The sequence below is a fragment of the Microcebus murinus genome, chromosome 10 (genome assembly GCF_040939455.1).
Source record: "Microcebus murinus isolate Inina chromosome 10, M.murinus_Inina_mat1.0, whole genome shotgun sequence".
NCBI classification, from domain to species: domain Eukaryota; kingdom Metazoa; phylum Chordata; class Mammalia; order Primates; family Cheirogaleidae; genus Microcebus; species Microcebus murinus.
In genome coordinates this window covers 76755931-76777132 of record NC_134113.1, presented here as the reverse complement: position 1 = coordinate 76777132, position 21202 = coordinate 76755931, and the positions used below count along the sequence as shown (strand labels likewise).

The 21202-nt window shown below is 39.2% G+C and overlaps 1 protein-coding gene across 10 annotated transcripts in view; it reads left to right on the top strand.

Annotated features, from left to right (window-relative positions):
• Positions 1-21202, top strand: part of PPFIBP1 (PPFIB scaffold protein 1) — a 167927-nt gene that overhangs the window by 29660 nt on the left and 117065 nt on the right. The window lies entirely within an intron of this gene.

The window sequence follows — 21202 nt, the reverse complement described above, 5'->3', positions numbered from 1 at the left end:
ATTCCGAGAGGTAGTATGGTGGAAGACTCTCTTTTCTGTGGTCCAGGTTATAGAAAGTACAATAACTGCTTGTTTTCTGGTGAGAACTGAAAATCTCTGGAAAATTCTCTAAATGTGGCTTTTCTTTTTCCTTATTTTCTGCAGATCTTGCCAGAACTATAGATTCCTTATTCCTTTATTTGGTTCGCTGTTCTACATGAGTGGGCTAAATAATAGTGATTATTATATGCAAAAAAGGTTGCTATAGTTTTTTTCCTGATGTGAAAGCTAAGCCTTGTTTTCTTCTTTTTGGCAGAAATTGTGCTTTGCTTTTTTTGGAGGAAATTATAAATCAGGATGTAAGGCAAAAGATACTTTGACCCAATGCTTCCCCATTTCTCTAAGGATTAACAATTACTTGGCTTTGATACAAACTGCAGACACAGATGATCCAGAATTAAATTGTTTTATCTGTTAGCCAGATTGTATTTTCATTGACTCAAATCCCTTTAAGAAATATTATTTTGAAGGAAAAAAGCCCTCGTTTTACATTAATTTTTCCCTTCCTTTTGGCAAATAGATTTATTATTCTTTTAAGCAAGTTGGGTACCATTTTATATAAAATGATAGCTTAAACCATAGCCTTAGGGTTGAAAGAGACTGTGCATTGATAGAAAAGCAATTACTTATTTATCAATGTTAAACTTAGATGCAGTGTTTAGAACTTATAGAGTTTAAGTTGAATGATGAGTAATGAATACAGAAGAATATTTTGGAATTAGTATATATTTTGGAAGAGTATTTAGCAATTAGTCCAGTGAATAAAGCTGCTTCCTAAACATTATATGTTGCTTTTGGAGTATTTTCTTGACATAATGACATGCTGGTTTGGAGTCATCTTGTTGTGGTTGATACGCTACTTTCAAGGTCTGCTAGAGAAATCAAAGCACCAGTGCAAGGTTTCTGATTTCCTGCATGTTGAAGTATAAGATTTCTGCCTTCTAGATGACTAATAGTATTTCCCATAGCCACCTGGGAGTAACAAAGCACATTAACATTCATTACTGCATGTTAATGAAACACATGAATATTGAAAGAAATAAATATTGAATGGCCTGAATCTTTAACAGATGTTTCTGTTGTTTGCCAATGATAACATTTGTTATCATAGAGTGAAAAAACCAGTTTTGGAGTGTCACCAGACAGGAGCTATCATGGTGTAATACCTAGAAAATTGACAGAAGACTAGCTGTTATGGGCTTAGCTTGCATTATTAGTTATACAGATTTTTTGGAGAGATTTGATATGAGGTTAGGTTTATAGGAATTAGGAATTCAAAACGAAGTCTTAATGTTTGTTGTTTCTTCGTCCACATTAGGATTGTTGTCATTTTCTGAGGGAACAGGAAATTTCCATTGTGCTTTGCTGTTGGCAGTCTGGGTTTGTGTTGTTTTATGAGAGCTTTCCTCTTGCAAGCTACTTTTAGGCAAACACAGCCCTAACATCCAGGCATTGACCAGAAGAAGACAGCAAGTTAGAAGAATGACTCACAGGATCATTAACACGTCATCTAACCACTCTGCTTCAAATTTCAAACGAGTTACCTGGAATTGTTGGGGGCTAATAAATTAATATATGTGTAGGCCCATGCTTCTAAGAGGAGTGATTATTTTACGTTTGCTTGGAGCGAGGAGGAGAGAGAGGAATTAGAATCTTAACCCTTTGCACTCGCTTGCTTTTTTCTCTTGCTGCTACCCATGCTAACCATGTCACACTCGACATCCGAGTGCAAAGGGTTAAAAGCTCAACGTAGACTCTCTTAACTACCCCCTGCTCCCCCAAAAATACCCCAGGATGTTGAAATAGGGTTTACTGATATGTTTAAGTAAGTGGCTTAGATTTTGTTTAATTTCAAAATCTGAAATTGCGTTGAGTTTTCTTATGTGAAATCCTTCGTGACTGGTTTCCATAAATATTTTAGGAAAAAGAAGAGTCTGCTTTAGAAATCTCTTCATAGCTTGATTCGTTTTTAAATTAATGAAGGACAAAATTTTCTCTCCACTTGCTGACATTGTTTGTATTAAACTAAAACTTTTATGAAAAGGGAGTAATCTGAAAATTTTAAATGTGGTGTTTCCTAGGAGCACCAGTGGTCTGTGGAGTTACATGTAATATAGATGTTTACATGGGTACATTTACAGCTTAGAAGAACTCTTTCTTTTGAATATCAGCTTCCATACTCATTGTTGTTTTTACCTTTAGGTCAGATCATGAAAAGTTTCCAGCACCAGCACTGTTGGCATGTTACATTTTGTCTATTTTAAGTGCTAAATGCCTCTCTATAGGTTTTATGTGAGAAGTGAATGATGCAGATTTATTTGGGGACAAAGTTGCAATCACTGGAATGTGAACTGCCTTCTTATATTTCCAAGTACTCAGGAAAATTCTTTCTCCACTAGCGAGATCTAGATAGATTCTCCAATTTTGATTCCTAATAATTCCGGGAGCAGAGAATCACTGTCATTTAAGGAACCCTATTTTATTTGAAGGCTTCTGTTCCTTTATTTGCAAGAGTCAGTTCTTTTCTTCAGCAGAGCCTTATCATACTCCATATCACTTTGGATATTTTGAATGTATAAAGTGTATGTGGTTCTTGGGATTTTAATAATACGCTGGGTATATTTGAGTGGAAGTAGGCGCTCAGAGTATTTTGGAATGAAATTATTTGGCATTTAATAGTTTACAGATGCTTTATTAGTGTGCTCACATATTCTGTTTCCTGTACCTTTTTCTTTTCCCTAAAGATCTTCTGGGTTTTTCTAAGACTATTTGGTGCTCAGAACCTGTAATTATGATTTTAAACGAACCAGGGCTACTTCTAGTAGTTAGATCACATAATGAAGAATTGAAAGTGCTTATTTTCATTTTATCTGCCCCCTTCCAAGAATGGAAACAGTACAGAAAAGTGGAACTATATGTAATTATATGATATTATGTATTATATAAGATTTTACACACACCCACAATATTCTGTATAGGTCAGGAAATGTCTTACTCATTGGGGAGGGCATTGGGGGAAATAGGTATATGTCCTCCTCCTCCTATGCCCCCCTCACACAAATTTGCGGCTTAGACTTGAGCAAATTATGGATTGTATATATTTTAATTTTCTGCAAGACAGAAGCATAAAGGATGCTGTGTAAAGTGCAATATAGAGCTCCAGTTCGGAAGTTGTTATTGCAAAGCCTTATTAGCATCACTAGATATTTAATTAGGTTAAACTTACTTAACCTAAACTTGCCATTAACCTACTTTTCTGGATATAAATCATAGCCATAACAGTGATTTTAAGGTGCCAAGTATGTATACAATTCTTATCCGTGCTAACTACTAATAACAGTTATATTAGCTTAGTTCTTTATTTACAAAAACAACTTCTTAACTGTAGGATTTTCTCATGGTTCTTGAGGTTTGAAGAATGTAATGGTTCAAGGGGGGAAAAAAAGCCAACCCAATAACACAGCACCAAAACTCTCTGTTATTTTACAATTGGATCATAGGGATACCTATGGTATTTGAAAACCTAATTATAGTTATACCTCATGGCATAATTACAAGCTCCTCTTCTTCCAGACACGAAAATTAAATGGTGAAATTTCTGTGCATATACACAGCACCAGTTTGGAACAAACCCTGCTATTTCTCTACATGAAAAATAAGTGTAATTGGGCTAAGTTGACAATCTCTAGATAGGACACAAAGACTAGGAGATGGCAAAGTTGTTTATTCTTCCCCCTCAGAAAACAAACCATTATAATTGTCATTTAAACTACACAATGTCCAATGCCAGCAGCCCAGGCTTTCCTTAATAATAAAATATAGTCTATGGCATATTCTTATGTGGAGAGGATTTGTGTTGACAGGTAAATATTACACATGGAAAACTTTACGCATTTGAATGTTTTAAAAATTTACACCCAGAAGTTTGGTCCTTGAGCAAAATGTATTATTACTTTTTCATCTTTAAAACACCAAGGTGTTTCTCATTATTTCCAAGTAGCAGTCAATACATTTAAATAATCTGAATTTTAAAGCACTTTAAATGCTTTAAATTAGATTTAGATCCTGACAGAAAAACTGGTTTAGATCCTGACAGAAAAAGTTGAGAGGAATAAAGGATCATGGCTTTGCCTGAGGAGAGATGAGTTCACAAAACCTCAGGAATGAATTAAATGCAATATAAATCTATTTTGTTTTGGTGGTTTGGATTTGGCGTTCTTTGCAGCAAAACCACATCAATTCTATCAGTTTGGATTTTGATAATTGAATTAGATGGGACTGGTATCATCTGTGAGAGAGACTTGTTGAGGGAAAACTGAAGGGGAGATAAGCTCAGGTGAACATATGGTTTGTATCCAATACACATTGCAAATTAACTGGCATACGTTGGTCGTACCAAGCAGGCCTGGCTGGGTCTGTACTTGGAGGTGAAACTAATATAGCACGTTTTGAACTCTTCCTATGAGCTCAGCACTATGTGTGTGCTTTACTTATATCAAACAACCCGACGAATTGGGTATTAAATATTACTACCTCTATTTTAAGATGGGTACATTGAGGTTGGAGTGATTGGGCAGTTTGGAAGGGTACAAAGTCAGTGTCTAAATCCAGCCCTCCTGGTCCAGAGGTTCAGCCTTGCAGTGCTAACTGGAGACACTTTTCACTTCTCTATACTTGAAAACTAACTTGATGTCCTATGCACTAAACCTTTTTAAAAAATAATAAGTGACACTGGAAAAAAACAAGGTATCATGTCACCATGAAAAGATGATTATTACTAGGTTTGCTGTGTTGGGGAGTAAAAACATTAACTCCTTATGTTAAGTTCCTGTGGGCCTGTGAATTAAACTGACAAAGGACAGAGTAATAGCAGAAAAAATTTTCTTTCTCTCTTTTTTTTTTTTTTTTTGAGACAGGGTCTCACTTTGTTGCCCAGGCTAGAGTGAGTGCCATGGCATCAGCCTAGCTCACAGCAACCTCCAACTCCTGGGCTTAACTCCAGTCCTTTTGCCTCAGCCTCCTGAGTAGCTGGGACTACAAGCATGTGCCACCGTGCCCAGCTAATTTTTTCTATATATATTTTAGTTGGCCAATTAATTTCTTTCTATTTAGAGTAGACATGGGGTCTCGCTCTTGCTCAGGCTGGTTTTGAACTCCTGACCTCAAGCAATCCGCCCACCTCGGCCTCCCAGAGTGCTAGGATTACAGGCGTGAGCCACCACGCCCGGCCAGAAAAAATTTTCTTTGCATGCCAGTAGCTCCCCAGATGGTTAAAGTTAGAGGCATATATACCTCGTAGGGACTAGGGAAGGGCGAGAGAAGGCCTCTGGGAAGAATAACTGGGTTTCTTTGGGGCAGAGGAAGGGGTTTCTAGAAATAAGAAAGTTTGTGATAATGTTTGTTCATGCAATTGTGGTTTTTTGGTCTTTCTGTCTTTTGCATGATCATAAAACTCCCTGGAGAGGGGATTTATGGGAGGTTTACTCTTGGTCTCCTTTCTGGGAGTAAAAGCCATCTAAAGAGGGAAATTATGACAGCCTCATTTTCCAGAAGTTTCTGTCTTTATTCTGATAAGGGAAACTCCAAGAAAGCTGCTTTTTGTATCTGTTGAATCCCAAATTTCTTTAGCTTAAAGTAATCTTTATAACAACTTTGGGGTTCTGGGTCTCTAAAGGTGTTTTCAACGTCCATTTTTAATGTATGGGTAAAATATGCCATGTTCCTTGTCTTTAGAACCGTCTGACGGCTTCCCTTCTCTGTCACAGGCAGATCATAGAGTCTTTAAAACGACACCAATGTCCTACATCATCTTTTACCCGCAACCTCTCTGACGTCTCCTCCCGTTTCTCCCAACCTTGTTCGTTACTTTGCTTCAGCGACAGTGTCTCCTTTCTGTTCCTCTGGTTCTCCAAGCACACCTCTGCTTCATGGCATTTGCACTTGCTGGTCCCTCTGCTTGGAATGCTTTCCTCCTGAGGAGAGTGGCATGTCTCACCCGTTTCCTTCACGGCCGTCCCTGACTAGCTTCCAGAAAACAACCAGCCTCCTCTGAGCTCCCTTCTTCCTTACTCCGCTTTCTTCTCTCCACGCCATCACTGTCTCTCATATTTTTACTTGTTTGTTTTTATTTGCTGTTTCCTAGGCAGGGGCTTTGTTTTGTTTATTGCTGTATCTCCAGCAACTAGATGAGTGTCTGGCACATAGGAGAAGCTCCAGAAATATTTGTTAAATAAAAGAAATAAATGAAATTGTGTGTGAAAGTGCACGCCCATACAAGCCCCTGTGCGCACATACGTGCACGATCTTATACATGGCATTTTGCAGCCTGCCTAGCACTGGATCAGGACTAGTATTACAATGTCTGGCTATTTTGTCATTTTTAAAATTATTAAGACTTTTGATAAGGTAAATGGTCTTCTCTACTTTCTCGGTAAAAATTGCTGAGATTTCATTGGACCTACATGATTTGTTAACTTGAGTTGTTCTTTAAATGTTAATTGGCTTTGATTTTATTTTTTTTCCCTTCACCTTTAATTTATAGAACCAGTTATTTGCTAATCCTATTGTGTACCCCCCTCCACTTTAAACATCAATGCTCCTTATTCTCATTACTACTAAGTCACTCTTTTTCAAAGTTGTGATTATGCCATGTTTTGAGATATATTAAAGAAAATAGGCTTTTTCTTAGACTGGTAAAACTGGGTTTAATTCTGATTCTCCCACTTTCAGCTCTTGTGTTCTTGGGCAAGTTACTTAACTTCTGAGCTAAAATTGTGTTGATTATAAAAATGGTTATGATAATATTTAGCAGAATCACTGGCAGGTTTAATTGAAATAACTCATGTAAAAGCAGTGCCAGTTCATGATTATACCCTGAAAAATAACTGCCAGGTAGGTTGGAATACCGAGGTCCATATTTATTTCACCTCATCGTATAAATGGATTTTGTGGGCTTAATTCTAACCATGGTCACCCCAGGCTTCCTCTCTTCTGGTTGTTCAGTCGAACACTAAGTACTGCTGTGAAGGAACTTTGCAGGTGCAATTAAGGTTACTAATCAGCTGACCTGTAGCTAGGGCCAGTTTCCTGGGTTACCCAGGTGGGCCCCATATAAGTAACTATGTAGGCTTTGAAAAGCAGAAGGCTCGAGATGAGACAGAAGAGGAAGGAAGAGACTGTGTAGAGAGACAGGGGCTGGACCCACCACTGCCGACTTTGAAGGGGCCATAAGCTGAGGAATGCAAGCGGTCCCTAGAAGTTGAGAACAGTCCCCACTCCCAGCAAGCAAGGAAACAGGGACTTCAGTACTACAGACACGTGGAATTAATTCTCCCAACACCTGGAATGAACTTGGAAGCGGGTTCCTTCCCAGAGCCTCCAGGAGGGAACGCGACCCTACTGACGTGAAAACAGAGCCAAGAAACCAGCCGAGTCCCGCCACGCTGTGCCTGGACTTCTGACCCACAGAAACTGTGACATAATAAATGGGTGTTTTAAGCTGCTAGACTCGCGGCAGGGAATTTGTTGTGGCAGCAGTAGAAAACAAATGCTGTAAGTTTGAGAAATAAGATGGATATTGGAAGTGTGTTAGGGCCTAGCGGCTGTAAAAGACATCTGAGCTTCAGGCACAGTGGCTCAGAATCAACATTGCCTCACAGAGCATTCTCCTTTCTAGAAAGACGGGGAAACTTCTGTAGAATCGGTGAATGCCTGATTCCCCTTGATAGAGGGACACTAATGCATTTAATATCGAATTCTCCATTGTCTGCAACTTTTTCATCTCAGCGCTTCCTCATGACAGATGTATTATCGTGACCTCCCCCCTTCTCCAGGACCAACCAGGAGTCTGAAAATATTAAATGCCAAATTCCAGAAATAAGGAATTCATAAGTTTTAGATTACATACCAGTCTCAGGAGTGTGATGAAATCACTTGCTGTCCCACCCAGGATTTGGTTTTTTTTTTTGTTTGGGTTTTTTTTTTTTCCCTAATAGTTATGTTTCTTCTGCTTACACATGAAAAATAAATGTGTAACTAGTACATCAGCATGTGGCCACATGGCTACGTGGCTCAGTGCAAGGCTAAAGTTAGAAGAAAGAAAAAAAAATAGTAGGTTGACATAAATGAAATAATAGTGTATTAAAATAATTTACATTCCTACCCACGATTTATTAATAATAGACTCTCTGGAAGGACACCCAAGAAACTTCACGGTAGCCAAGTCCAAGGAGAATAACTTGATGTCTAGGAAATAGGGAAGGGAACTTTTTAGGACAGGTCCTTTGTACCTTTTAAATTTTGTGCCATGAACATGCATTACCTATTCAAAGAAAGAAAGGACATTGTTAGACTTCCTCTTTTCCCACACCTTTACAAAGATTGTGTATTACCACTCTTTGTAGTACTTGAAACAGAGGACCTCATTTTACATTTCTTTTATTATTAGAAAGGTTGCTTTTAGCTTTTTTTTAAAAAAAGTTTAGTTTAAAAAAACAAGTACAGTCTTATCATAAAAACAAACAACTGAGACATTGATGGCGGAGCTTAGATTCCCCCATCCCAGCTCCCTGGTGGCACTCCCACCTGTTCCTCTCTCTCCCAGAGTTGCCAGGGTGTCAGTTGGGCTGTGCCTTTATAGAGTTATTCTCTGCTTTGACTATGTCATCATGTGTTTGTGTTTTTAAAATATAAAGGGACTTTAGGAATAGGCGGACTCAAGGGCCCAGGCGCTGGACAAGCCAGCCAGAAACCCTGAGCTCTTTCCCGTTTTACATGTATTTGAAGTGTGTGAAAGTGAGAACTTGCTAAACTTTGAACTTTTGATCTCACTTCTTCTTCAAATTTTGAGATAACGTATACAGTCCTCTGCATATAAGAGGAAAAAATGAGTACTTTTTTTTTTTTTATCTCCAAAATCACATTCAAGGATATCTGAAAGGAAGTCAAGTGTGTAGTTTAAAAATATTCTTAAACATTCTCATGGCTCATTTCACAAAAATACAATTCTCTGAACTTTTTTCTCTTTGTGATTTACCAAGTCTGGTCTTGTTTTCACTGTTTTGTTTTGTTTTTGTTAAAGAAAATATGCTAGTTGATTTCTATAAGTTCAGTAGCAGGGAGACAAAGAGATCCTAAAGGTAAATTTTTATGTGACTAACTTTTTCCCGAACGTGCTAATTATACTTTTACTTTCCTCCAAAAGTCTCCCAATTCATCTTGCCCCTATCCTTTGATGTGTATCTGTCATTTAATATTTTCATACAGATAATATTTTCAAGTTCCTGCCAGAAAAAGTCCAAGGAAAACCCTCTTATTTTGCCCTCGGGTCTCTCCCACCTCTCTCCCTCCCTCCCTCCTTCCTAGTCTGCCCTTTGCTCTCATGCTGTGGGTTTGTCATCTCCCAGGCCACCAGCCCCTTTGGCTCCCCGGTGCTGGCCAGTTGCCTCTCTGAGGTCCCCACTGTCCCCCACAATCCTTTGCCTTCCTGTCTTGTGCCATGACTGTCCTGTGACCTCTGCTTTGGGCTGCAGGGCACTGCCAGGCAGAATGACAAATCGCTGCCGTCTGTTCAGCAGGCTGATTAATACACAGTCGTCCTTTGATTTTCCATCTCCTGTTGACTTGCTAACCCATTTCCTTCAAAGGCTCTTACACCATTTTTTGTGTAGTTTTCAAGTTTTAGTCCAGAGTCCCCACTTTTCTAGGGATGACGTCATCACCTTGTGACATTGCAAAGATTTGGGTCTGGGGTCACAAATTCAACTGCCATCAGGGGCCATGGAAATGACTGAAATGAAAGAGGCAGTGGTCAGGGACTATTGTCAACCTGGCCAGGTCCGAGGAGAGGCAGCAGTGATTTTTATTCTGGGGAAGCTCAGGCCTGGTGTTGCTCCATCTTCTGTTTTCTCCAGAAAAATCAAATATCTGGTTTTCTAGGTGAAATCTCTTCATGTTTAAGTCACATTTTTGGAAACACTGTATAGGCTAACAAATCCGATCTGGCAGCTAGTTGTCTTGATTCTAGAGCTTCACTTTCTTTTTTCAGCTCAACACCTTCTTTTTTTTATATATAAATTTACATTTTTAATACTTTTTTTTTCTTTTTTCATGTTAAGTCAATTACAATCAAGGGCCATTCAACACCTTCTTCTATTTTCATTTGTCAACATTTCTTTGTCACTCATTTTCCTTCCTGTTTCAGGCGTTCATTTGTTTCCTCTCCACCTTTTGTCTGCATAAAAACATTCAGAATGTCCCCTTTCCTAAACAAATAACTAATAAATAATAATTACTTCTTCAGTGCCCTTGCCTGTGTCCCCAATATCCCATGTTTTCTCCCTTCTTTCATGCTGAGTTTATTAAACATGGCGTCTGCATTCATTGCCTTAACTTCTTCTCTCTTTCCTTTAACCCCTGCAATCTGTCTTTTGTCTTCACGACTCCTCTGACGCTCTCTCATTCTTTGGATCCTGTGATTGTACTGACCTGCATTTTCCTCTCTGAACACTACTTCACCTCACCTTGCTACATCCTGAACATTTTATTTCCCCAAGCTGTTCTCACTGGGCTTTTCCACACTGCACTTTTCCTGCTGGTGCTGGTGGCCTGCTGTGTGTGCTGCTGGTACATCAAATTCAACATGTTGAAACAGGATTCGTTCCATCACCCCTCTCCCAGCCCCAGTTCCTCCAACTGACTTAGATTTTTCTTAATGACACCCTTGATTTTTTCCAGACATTTGGAAAGCAAAGCTTTGGAACTATCCCTGAATTCTCTTTTACCTGTTACACAATTCCAGTCATCTGTTGATATTTGTTTTTTGGGGGGACATAGTATCACTCTCTTGCCCGGGCTGTAGTGCCGTGGCTTCAGCCTAGCTCACAGCAACCTCAAACTCCTGGGCTCAGGTGGTTCTTCTGCCTCAGCCTCCCGAGTAGCTGGGACTACAGGCACACGCCACCATGCCCGGCTAATTCTTTCTATTTTTTGGTAGAGATGGGGTCTCACGCTTGCTCGAGCTGGTCTCAAACTCCTGACCTTGAGCGATCCTCCCGCCTCAGCCTCCTAGAGTGTTAGGATTACAGGCGTGAGCCCCCGCGTCCGGCCTGATACTTTTTTCTTTCCAAGATACAGCTGGTATATCGTGACTCCCTTTGAAGGCCTTTGCCTTCTGATTAGGGTCTCCTGGCCTCTCTCTGCTCTCTCAAGCATCCATGCCACTCTTTGTAAAACCCAACTCTGCTCATGCCTCTCCCTGGCTTAGAAAACCTCAGAAGCTCTCAACTACTCAGATGTAGTCCAACCTCCTTACCACTGCTTGTGACGTGTCTTCAGGATCTAGCCCCGGTGAATCTTAGTCTGCTGTCCCACTGTCCCTGCACATTTGCTCCACCCAGCCGCCCAGAACTACGGAGCACCCTCCACACTTCCACCTCTGTATGCCTGTTGCCTATGTCTGGAATTCTGTTCTTGCTTCCTCCATCCTTCCTGTAGCCCAGGCGTCTTCAAACTACTACGGCCCGTGGGCCACACGTGGGCCACACGCGGCCCACCGAGGACATTTATCCGGCCTGCCGGGTGTTTTTGCCACCACTGCCTGTCCTGCTTAGCAGCTGCCTCGTCCAGGGCCCACAGTGCGCATGTGTGGAATGTGCGCCGCACTCTCCAATGGCCCTCCAACGGTCTGAGGGACAGTGAACTGGCCCCCTGTTTACAAAGTTTGAGGACCCCTGCTCTAGCCTGTTGAAATTCTACACTTTGTTCAGACTTTCGTCTTACTCATCTTCCCTTTTTTTTTTTTTTTGAGTCAGAGTCTCGCTTTGTTGCCCAGGCTAGAGTGAGTGCCGTGGTGTCAGCCTAGCTCACAGCAACCTCAAACTCCTGGGCTCAAGCAATCCTGCTGCCTCAGCCTCCCGAGTAGCTGGGACTACAGGCATGTGCCACCATGTCCAGCTAATTTTTTAAAAATTTCTTTCTATTTCTAGTAGAGACGGGGTCTCGGTCTTGCTCAGGCTGGTTTTGAACTCCTGGCCTCGAGCAATCCGCCCGCCTCAGCCTCCCAGAGTGCTAGGATTACAGGCGTGAGCCATCGCGCCTGGCCACATCTTCCCTTCTTAAAGAGCCCCATAACTACCTTTAACTGTAAATTATTTTTCCCACCTGGTTTTTCGTAGTAGTTCATCTGGCCGCCTTATGTGACATCTATCATTATATTCTGTTAGATTACACTGCAGATCAATAATATCCCTCTTTTCTCTCCTAATGAACTGTGAATGTTTTTTTTTCCCAGAGAGAGACTATTCCTTATTATTTTTTACTCCCTACAGCATGCAGCCCTGTGGTAGCTACTGAATACCTATTTTAAATGAGAATTTTCACATTATTAATAATTAAAACATGAGTCCATTGGATTCCACACCCCCTGCCCCCAAATCTAGCACATTAGAACTCATGAGGTTTTTTGTGCTACATGCCAGGCTTGGCACATGATAGGCACATAATCAAAAAAAAAAAAACAAAAACAAAAACATCTTTGTCCTTCACTTGAATGCTTCTTCCACAGGGAAGATCAGCTCTCTGGTTATATTCAAGGACAGTTGATTCTGCCTGCTGTTTGAAAAATATGGACGATATATTATCACACAGCAGGGGTAGTTTTTGTACAAAAGTATCACTATAGATAGAAATTGGCGAAAACTCAAGTGAAACAAAAGACTTGAGGGTGAAATTCCATTTAGAATAGTTGCTGGGGTTGGGGTTGGGGGAGTAAGAGGTAATGCCTCCAAGTGGAGCTTTAGTTTTGAGGAGGAGATTTTGGCTTTTAATTGGAGATAATAACAACTAAAAATGGATAATAATGACAACTTTTTTGGGGGGGTGAGGGAGGGCTTACCATGTGCCAACCTATTTATGTGAATGATCTCACTTAAGTCGCACACAGTAGGTGTGCAGTATCTCCCTTTCATAGATAAGTACCTTGAAGCACAGAGACGTTAAGCAAGCTAGTTTAAGGCCACACAGCAAGGTAATAGTAGAGCTGGGATTCATCCAGATAGTGATCTTCAGAGCCCATCCTGCTAACCTATACTAGAAAAGGGAGTTGAGGAGGGAAAGGATCAGTCTCAAACTTTTGTTTCCTCTCTCTCTACCTATGACCTAAGCACTGCTTTATAAGTCAGGAGCTCAACTTCTGTTCCTGCCCAAAGATAATTTTACAGCACCTTTGCAAATTGTCCCTCAGTTTGTCTTCCATATTTCTCAGTGTCAGCAGAGCTAGAAATGTCAGCATAGTCAAAGACCTACTGGTTTTGTTCCGTCCATTATCTGTCTATCAATCTTCTTACATCTTTCAATAAAGGACAGAATATCTATCAATAAGGAAAAATTACAACCTGAATTTTAAAGGTGAGCTGAAATATGCTAAATTGTACCTGCAAATGCAGTTCAGACTGTGAAGATGATTGGAAATGTGATCACTGGAAATGGGATGATATTGGCATAGAAATCCCTCTTCCTAACAATAGCAATTACTGCTAATTCGGAGGAGTATGATTAGCAATATCTCTTTTAGAGATGTATGTACTGAAATATATTCATGGAAGAAATGATAGGGTTTCTTAGATTTGCTGCAAGATCATATCGAGGTGTATGTAGTGGGAGAGCAGAAGGAACCAGGTTGGCATGGGTGGTGAGCGTCAGGGTGGGTGGTACATGCATGGCATCCATTGTATTAATCCATTTACATTTGTATATCTTTGAAATTTTCCATAATGCAAAGTTTTAGAAAAAGAGCTGGCAAATTCAACTTTATAATACTTTTTAAGTATTTTAGAACTTAAAGTAGGTAGAATATTTTAAAGCCTGAGAGGGTTGTTTAGTCTCAGTGACGTTTAGTCCTGGCTCAGTATTCAGATCAAGTAGATGTAGTCTGGACACAGAATTCAAACCCAAGATAAGTTCATATCCTTTTATCATTATGGAGACATTCCAGACTTTAATTTTTTTTTTTTTTTTTTTTTTTTTTAAGAGATAGGGTCTTGCTATGTTCCCCAGGCTGGACTCAAAACTCCTGGGCTTGGATGATCCTCTTATTTCAGTCTCCCAAATAGCTAGGGTTACAGGTGTGAACCACTCTGGCCAGATTTTTTTTTTTGAGACAGAGTCTCACTTTGTTGCCCATGTTAGAGTGAGTGCCGTGGCGTCAGCCTAGCTCACAGCAACCTCAAACTCCTGGGCTCAAGCGATCCTGCTGCCTCAGCCTCCCGAGTAGCTGGGACTACAGGCATGTGCCACCATGCCCGGCTAATTTTTTGTATATATATTTTTAGTTGGTCAATTCGTTTCTTTCTATTTTTAGTAGAAACGGGGTCTCGCTCAGGCTGGTTTTGAACTCCTGACCTTGAGCAATCTGTCCGCCTTGGGCTCCCAGAGTGCTAGGATTACAGGCGTGAGCTACCATGACTGGCTGGCCAGATTTTTTTAATTTAATTTAAGGGCACAAGGAAAAGAATAAAATTTTCCTTTATCTCTTATTTCCTTTTAAGAGAAGACACTGAAGAGATCCATAGTGGCCTCAAAAAGCCACAGCCCTTCTTGATGTCATGAAGAAGTAGGGCCTTTAGAGTCTGATGGGAAAAAGGACTTATCATTTCTGCTAGTCAGGGAAGTATGAAAATGTGGAAGCAGTAGTCTCAGAAGTTATTTTTTCATGTTTTCTGGGTCCTAGGAAAGTTTTGTTCTTAGTCTCATAAAGTACTGCTATATTGCACTAAGTTATTTAGGACAGTGTGCTTGATCACTGATTTCTGTTGAATACGAGGCTGCCAATGTTACTAAGCTCATCTCTTTCAGTTTCTAAAGATGTAAGGGTGAGGTGTGGAAGTGGAGAGACCTCGTTTTTGCTCTGGGAGCAAGTATGACCCCAGGATGTTGTCACATCACTGATGGCTTGAGAGTGTGGCCGTCACTTAACGGTGCAGCCTTCCCTGGCCAGCCTTCTCCTTCCTCCCTCTCCCAGGTCTCTCCCATCCTTCAGACCCTTCCTTCCTTTCTAAAATTCTTTCATGGCTTTGCTTCCATTACCTGTATTTTCCCCCTCTGCGCTTACAAAACCCCATCTTGTTGGTGACCACGTCTAGAAACGGATGACGCTCAACTGTGAATGAACCCAGGGCTTTTTGCTGAACTCTCCAGACCTGTTTTTTTAACTACATAGAATGCATCCCTTCTGTGGTTCTCCAGGCTTTTCAAACATAGATGTGATCAGAATCTAATCCCCCCTTTTTATAATCTCTTCTGAATTCTGTCACCACGAGTCAAAAACCACAGACTGATATATTCACCGTTGACTTCTGCTCCTTCATGTCCCAGCTGAATCTCCTGAGTGATTTTCTCAGTCTTCCTGCGTTCTCACTGCTAGTTCATGCCTTCAGAACCACAGTTGTATCCCAGCCTCCAAATTCATCCTCTTATGTTGCCTCCAGAATGGTCTTTTTGAAATTAAAATTCGATGATATTTTTCTCTAGCTTTAAAATCTTCTGCAGGGGTCTCCAAACTTTTCATTAACGTATTGCTGTCATGTAATTTGTGAGCATCTCCTTCAGTGTATGTGTATTTGTTATAAGTAATATATACATTGTACTAATATTAAATATTATAAACATAAAAGTAGAAATTAAAAGGATATTATAAATCTTTAAAAATAATTTTATATTCATTAATGATACAAAAACCCATTAAATACTCTGTTTTAAAATTTTTTGGCTCTTTTTTCTCTCAATAATTTTCATGAGTGTAATGTGATTGCATATGCTTCCTTATTTTTAAAAATCTATTTCCACTTTATGATACAAAAATTTTAAGGTTGGTGTGTAAGGTCAATTTATTTAGCTATTATGTTTACATTGTTAATCATTGAAAAAGTTAATTTATAAGTATATGCACATCCAAATGGGAGGTATATAGTGTTCACTACTTGCTTGTTTTTACCTACTTTACAAAGGTTTGGTCGAAATTAGCCAGTAAACTGTAATCTGATGTAGTATTTTAAATGGTCAAGAGTAGACCTTCTAGTGTGAAACGGTCTAGGTTAGAATCCTATCTTAACTATTAACTAGACTGGACAATATGCTTAATCTATCTCTCTGTATCTCAGTTTCTGCATCTGTTGAAATGAGGTAGTAGTAATAGTGTCTCCATCAGAGACAGTGTTGAAGATCGAATGAGGAACACACCCCGAACACTGAGCGTGGTGTCTGACCCATAGAAAGCCCTCGATAAACGGTAGCCATTATTTTCTTCTTTAATGTTCATCACTTCTTAAAAAAAAAAGGATGAAAACATTCCTGCATTTTTATACTTCGAGTAGGGCTTTAAAAAGCTAAAACTCTAAATTTTATAGATTTTAAGACTGGCTAGAAAATTCTGTGTTCACATTTTTAGAGAGATTTTTATGCATGTGACATTATTTTGGGGGGAAAGATGGAAATGTTCTCAAACATCTATTTTTCAAAATGCACATGTTTCTTTCAGAAAACTTTCTCACTGTGACACTGTCACATTTAAGCAGGACCGCTGAACGGGTTGTGCAGTCCGAACAACTAGAAGTGTCAGCTTTGCCAATGTCTGGTGTACGCATTATTGATGTTATGATTGTGGTTCCGTTAAGTCTGCTTTGTGGGAGTCAGTTTGGTTAAATGACAGTGATAACATCATCTATCCATCCATCCATCCACCTGCCGGGGAGTGTGTAAACTGTAATAACTTGCCATTCCCCAGAGGAACTAGGGAGGAGCAGCACTCTTTGCTGTGAAACTCCCGGTCTTTTCTCAGAGACCTCTTGTGTTCTGTGTGTCCAGCAGGCATCTGGACACCAAGAGAGGGTGCCATTGGCATTCCATTCACAAATACTACCGTGTTTCCCCGAAAATAAGGCAGGATCTTATATTTATTTTTCCTCAAGAAGACACACTAGGGCTTATTTTCAGGGGATGTGTTATTTTTTTTAAGTACAGTACAACAATTTACATTTATTCAAATATAGTTAAGTCGTCATCTTCTTGAATATCATCATAACTCTCCAAACCCCGAATTCCATCCTGAATTTCTTACGACTCTATTTCCTTTAGAACCATTGGCCCCAATCTCTCATGTCAAGCAATAGAGCTCTCATGGGGCAGATGAGAAGGGCTGTTTGTCATCTTTACCGCTCACGACAAAATGCATGGGTTGTGCAGATACGCTGTGCAGCCACGCCCATCACTAGGTCTTATTTTTAGGGTAGGGCTTATATCGTGCAAATGCTTAGAAATCCTGCTAGGGCTTATTTTATGGGTAGGTCTTATTTTCAGGGAAACATGGTAATGAAATTTGATTTTTCTTTTTTTTTTTCTAAATGGAAATAGAAGTCTCGTGTTAACTTCCATGCAACAGACATAGTTAGCATGGCCAACCGTACCTTCTGGTCTGACTGCTGAAGGTGTGATGTGATCCACCCCCCTGCTTTTCTACCACTGCTCCCCTGTCTAGAAGTCTCCTCTCATCCTCACGTGCCCCTCCTCACCCCACTTATTCCTGTGCATCTGTCTGTAAATTTTGTATAGCCACAAAGTGGGATCCTGTTGCTTTCACTGAAAAGTATATCGGACTACTTTGTTTCTCCGTGGTCGTCAGCATTATAACCTTAGTGGTTTTATTGCTTTGACTTCTTAAAGTTAATTAAACCGTTCACCATCTCTCTAGTAATGAGTATCCAGATATTTTCAGTTGCATGTTTTTATTTAGAATTCTGTAGAGAACACCTTTGTTCTTTTTTGCTTTTTGCAGATTATTTCCTTAAGATAAATGCATTGGAGTGGAATTAGTAACTCCTACTGCAAGTGCATTAAAGCTTTCCTAAAGGTTTTATATTAAATACAGTGGCACTAACATTGAATGACCAGCAGTTTTCCCTCAGCATGCCACCAGTGAGTGTTACGATTTTCTCTGTGTTTTGGGTGTGTAAAACGGTAACTCGTGGCTGTTTAATATGCATTTTTGGTCACCATTGCAAATGAAGTTTTCCCCATGTTTTTATTTATGTTTTTTCTCCCATGAGACTAGGATTTAGATTTTTTTTTTCTTAAAAGCATATATACTTAAATGAAGTTGTATTTTATATAGTATATGGTATATAGTAATCATTTCCTTTATCTGATGTAGAATTCTGTTAGCTTCTCTAATAAAAAGATACTTGTGATATTCTGCTCATTTGTTGGATGAGAAAACTTGAGGCTTAGAAAGCTAAGGAATTTGACCAGGATCATGTAGCTAAAAGTTGTGGACTTGGGATGTTAAGACTTAGGCTGATTTATTCCAGATTCTACACTCTTTGTTATTATGCTCTGCCTTTTTAAACAGAAACAATGCATAATGTTTATAGTAAAGTTATAAAATTTAGATAATCAAAATGGAAAATAATACCATATTTATCTGAAATTTTACCACTTAGAGGTAACCAGTCAATATGTTGGCATATACTAGCATATCTCAGAGGGGAACCCACTGACTTTGGGAGTGAATGTAGTCTTGAAAAAACATGTGGACACCTCTTCCTTCATCTCCCCTCCCCCATCTCTCTCTAATTACAGATGTTACTGGTAATAGACTGCACTGGGGTCAGTGATGAAGAGGAAAAGAAAGCATTGAAAACTATAGATGCTTATTCTTCCTTTTTACCTTATGTGTATTTTCAAAAAAGGGATCATTTAATGTATTGTGAATGTCCTTGTATGTCATGAACTATATATAGGTAACCCCTGTTAACCTTATTCTACTTAATATTCTGTCTAGTGGATGTACCTTAGTGCACTTATTGTTAGATATTTAGATTGTTTCCATTTTTTCTCATTATAGATAACATCGTCATGAAAAGTATATACATTCATCTTTGCTCATTTGTCCAATTAAATTTACTCGAAGCTTAATGTAGAATGCTGGGTCAAAGGTCATTATATTTTTAGAGCTTTTGATAAGCATTGCCAGTTGCCAATGTGCCCTCAGAGAAGGCATCTGCCATTTTGGCCCATGCTAACACGAGAGGGGACCGTGGAGGATGAGGAGAGAGTGAGCGAGCAAGCATGTGCACAATTTCTTGATGAGGTGAGAAGTATAAAAAAGCCAGGGTGTTAGCCTGGGTTGGTATGGTTTTAAAAGCGGAGTTGCCTTTCACTGTTAAAACCTTTCATTATAGAGTTGAGCTGTACCTTGTCCCTTCTAATCTTTTTTCCCCTTCTTTTTGATGGTTGGGTTATGTGCCAGTGAAGCATCAAATGTTTCATGCTATACCCTTTTTAAGAATTGCGGTGGATTTTCTCTGAGATTTAGAAAACTTACAGCTAGTTGTATCTTTTTAGCTTTCACGGAAGCTAAAAATGAAATGGTCAGGTATTTTAACTGCTGTTTTCTCAAAGTAGTATATTCTATTTCAGTTTAAATAAGTCTCTAAAACTCCAGGATCGTATGTTGGCAGGCAGGATTTTAGCAGGACTTACCTTAGGCAGGAAACCCCCAGCTTTGGATACAGCTCTTGGGCACTTGTACTTTGTAAATGCTACATTATTTTAAATGCCTCACTCTAAGCTTATGTGTATGTATGTGTGTGTGTAATATACATATACATATATATATATATGCGCTGTTCCTTATAATTTAGTAGCTTAACTCTTAGGAAGTGAGTGAGTGAACCCACCAATCTATTTCTTTTTTAAATACACATGATACAGAGTCTGTGGTTCTAGTCTGACCATGAAAATATGTATATTTTATGTGGGACAATTTAAGGGACAGAGTCCTTACTGTTCTTGCTGGGTCAGCAGTGATAGAGTTCATAACGGGCCAACCCACTTCCCAGACCTACGATGACCTCATGGGGGTATGTTGGTTCATGGAGTTCTGCTGGCATGATAAAGTGTTATATACCAGTGGGCTGAAGTCATTGTTTTTATTCAAACAATCACTATACAAATTTCACGTTAGTTCAGAATGACCTTTCAGGATGCTTGTGGGATCAGAGTGGTTTGACTTCATATTTTCTGAGTGATATTTGCAATAACACATTAGTTAATGGTTTGGTAGAAGTACTTGATTCTACAAGATTTCTTGGGTTTGGGTGCCAGGATTTGGGGAGTAGTGCAATCATTTCTTCCACATTTTCAATAGAGGTGGAACATATTTCACAACATTTTTAGAATCCTTTTCTCTTTGAGGACTTGATGACTAACTATAGTCAGCACTTTTTGATTTCTACCAAACTACCTTGATGCTTCAGGAACTGTGCAAACAATGGGAACATCTACTCTAAAGTTCTTGCTCCAACTATAATTGAAATCCACTGTTTAAATATATTGTTATGTAAACTTTACATTAGAGTCCATAATATTTTTATGTGAATTCTGTATACATTGTTATGGAAACTTTGCACTAGTCCATGATTTTCATATAAAGTTAATACATTGTTCTGTAAATTTTGCAATTTAGTCCATAATGTTTTCATATAAAATAAAGTTTTAAAGTATTTGCCACAAAGAAAAATTGGTACACTAGGATGCTGAACCATGTCCGTTCCCTTACCCCTACTCCCACGACACTGTCCCATGCAGCACATAGCCACACCTGTGTTTATTTTTATATAAAACTTTATGGCAGGCTTTCATCATTTCAGTCAATTCAGTCACAACTTTCAAAGAATAACAACTTTTGAATTCCACAACTGCTCAGAATCTTTGAATCAGAATCCTTCTGTGGAAAATAAAAAATAATATGCCAGGATTGGCAAAGAACAAACCATTACTAAACACTACAAATATGATTGTGAAGCAAAATGTTAGTTTAAAAACATGTGGGCCTTGTTTGCTGTAATATGTCAATAGGCATTGCAAATAGTAAAATTTTGAAACATGGAGGGAAGTTGACTATATTGAGTTTTATTTTGGCATGGAAAGTGGGTTCACTGAGGACTTCAGGACATTAGATTATCAGATTATTCTTTTGGCTCATATTTATAGCATAGTGGTTGGTACTGTGGGGACAAAATCTATACACTAAACCCTTTAAAAGCATGAGAGACAAATGCCAAGCTCTTCATCCATCCTCAGATTCGCAAATATACTATAACATATAATTTCT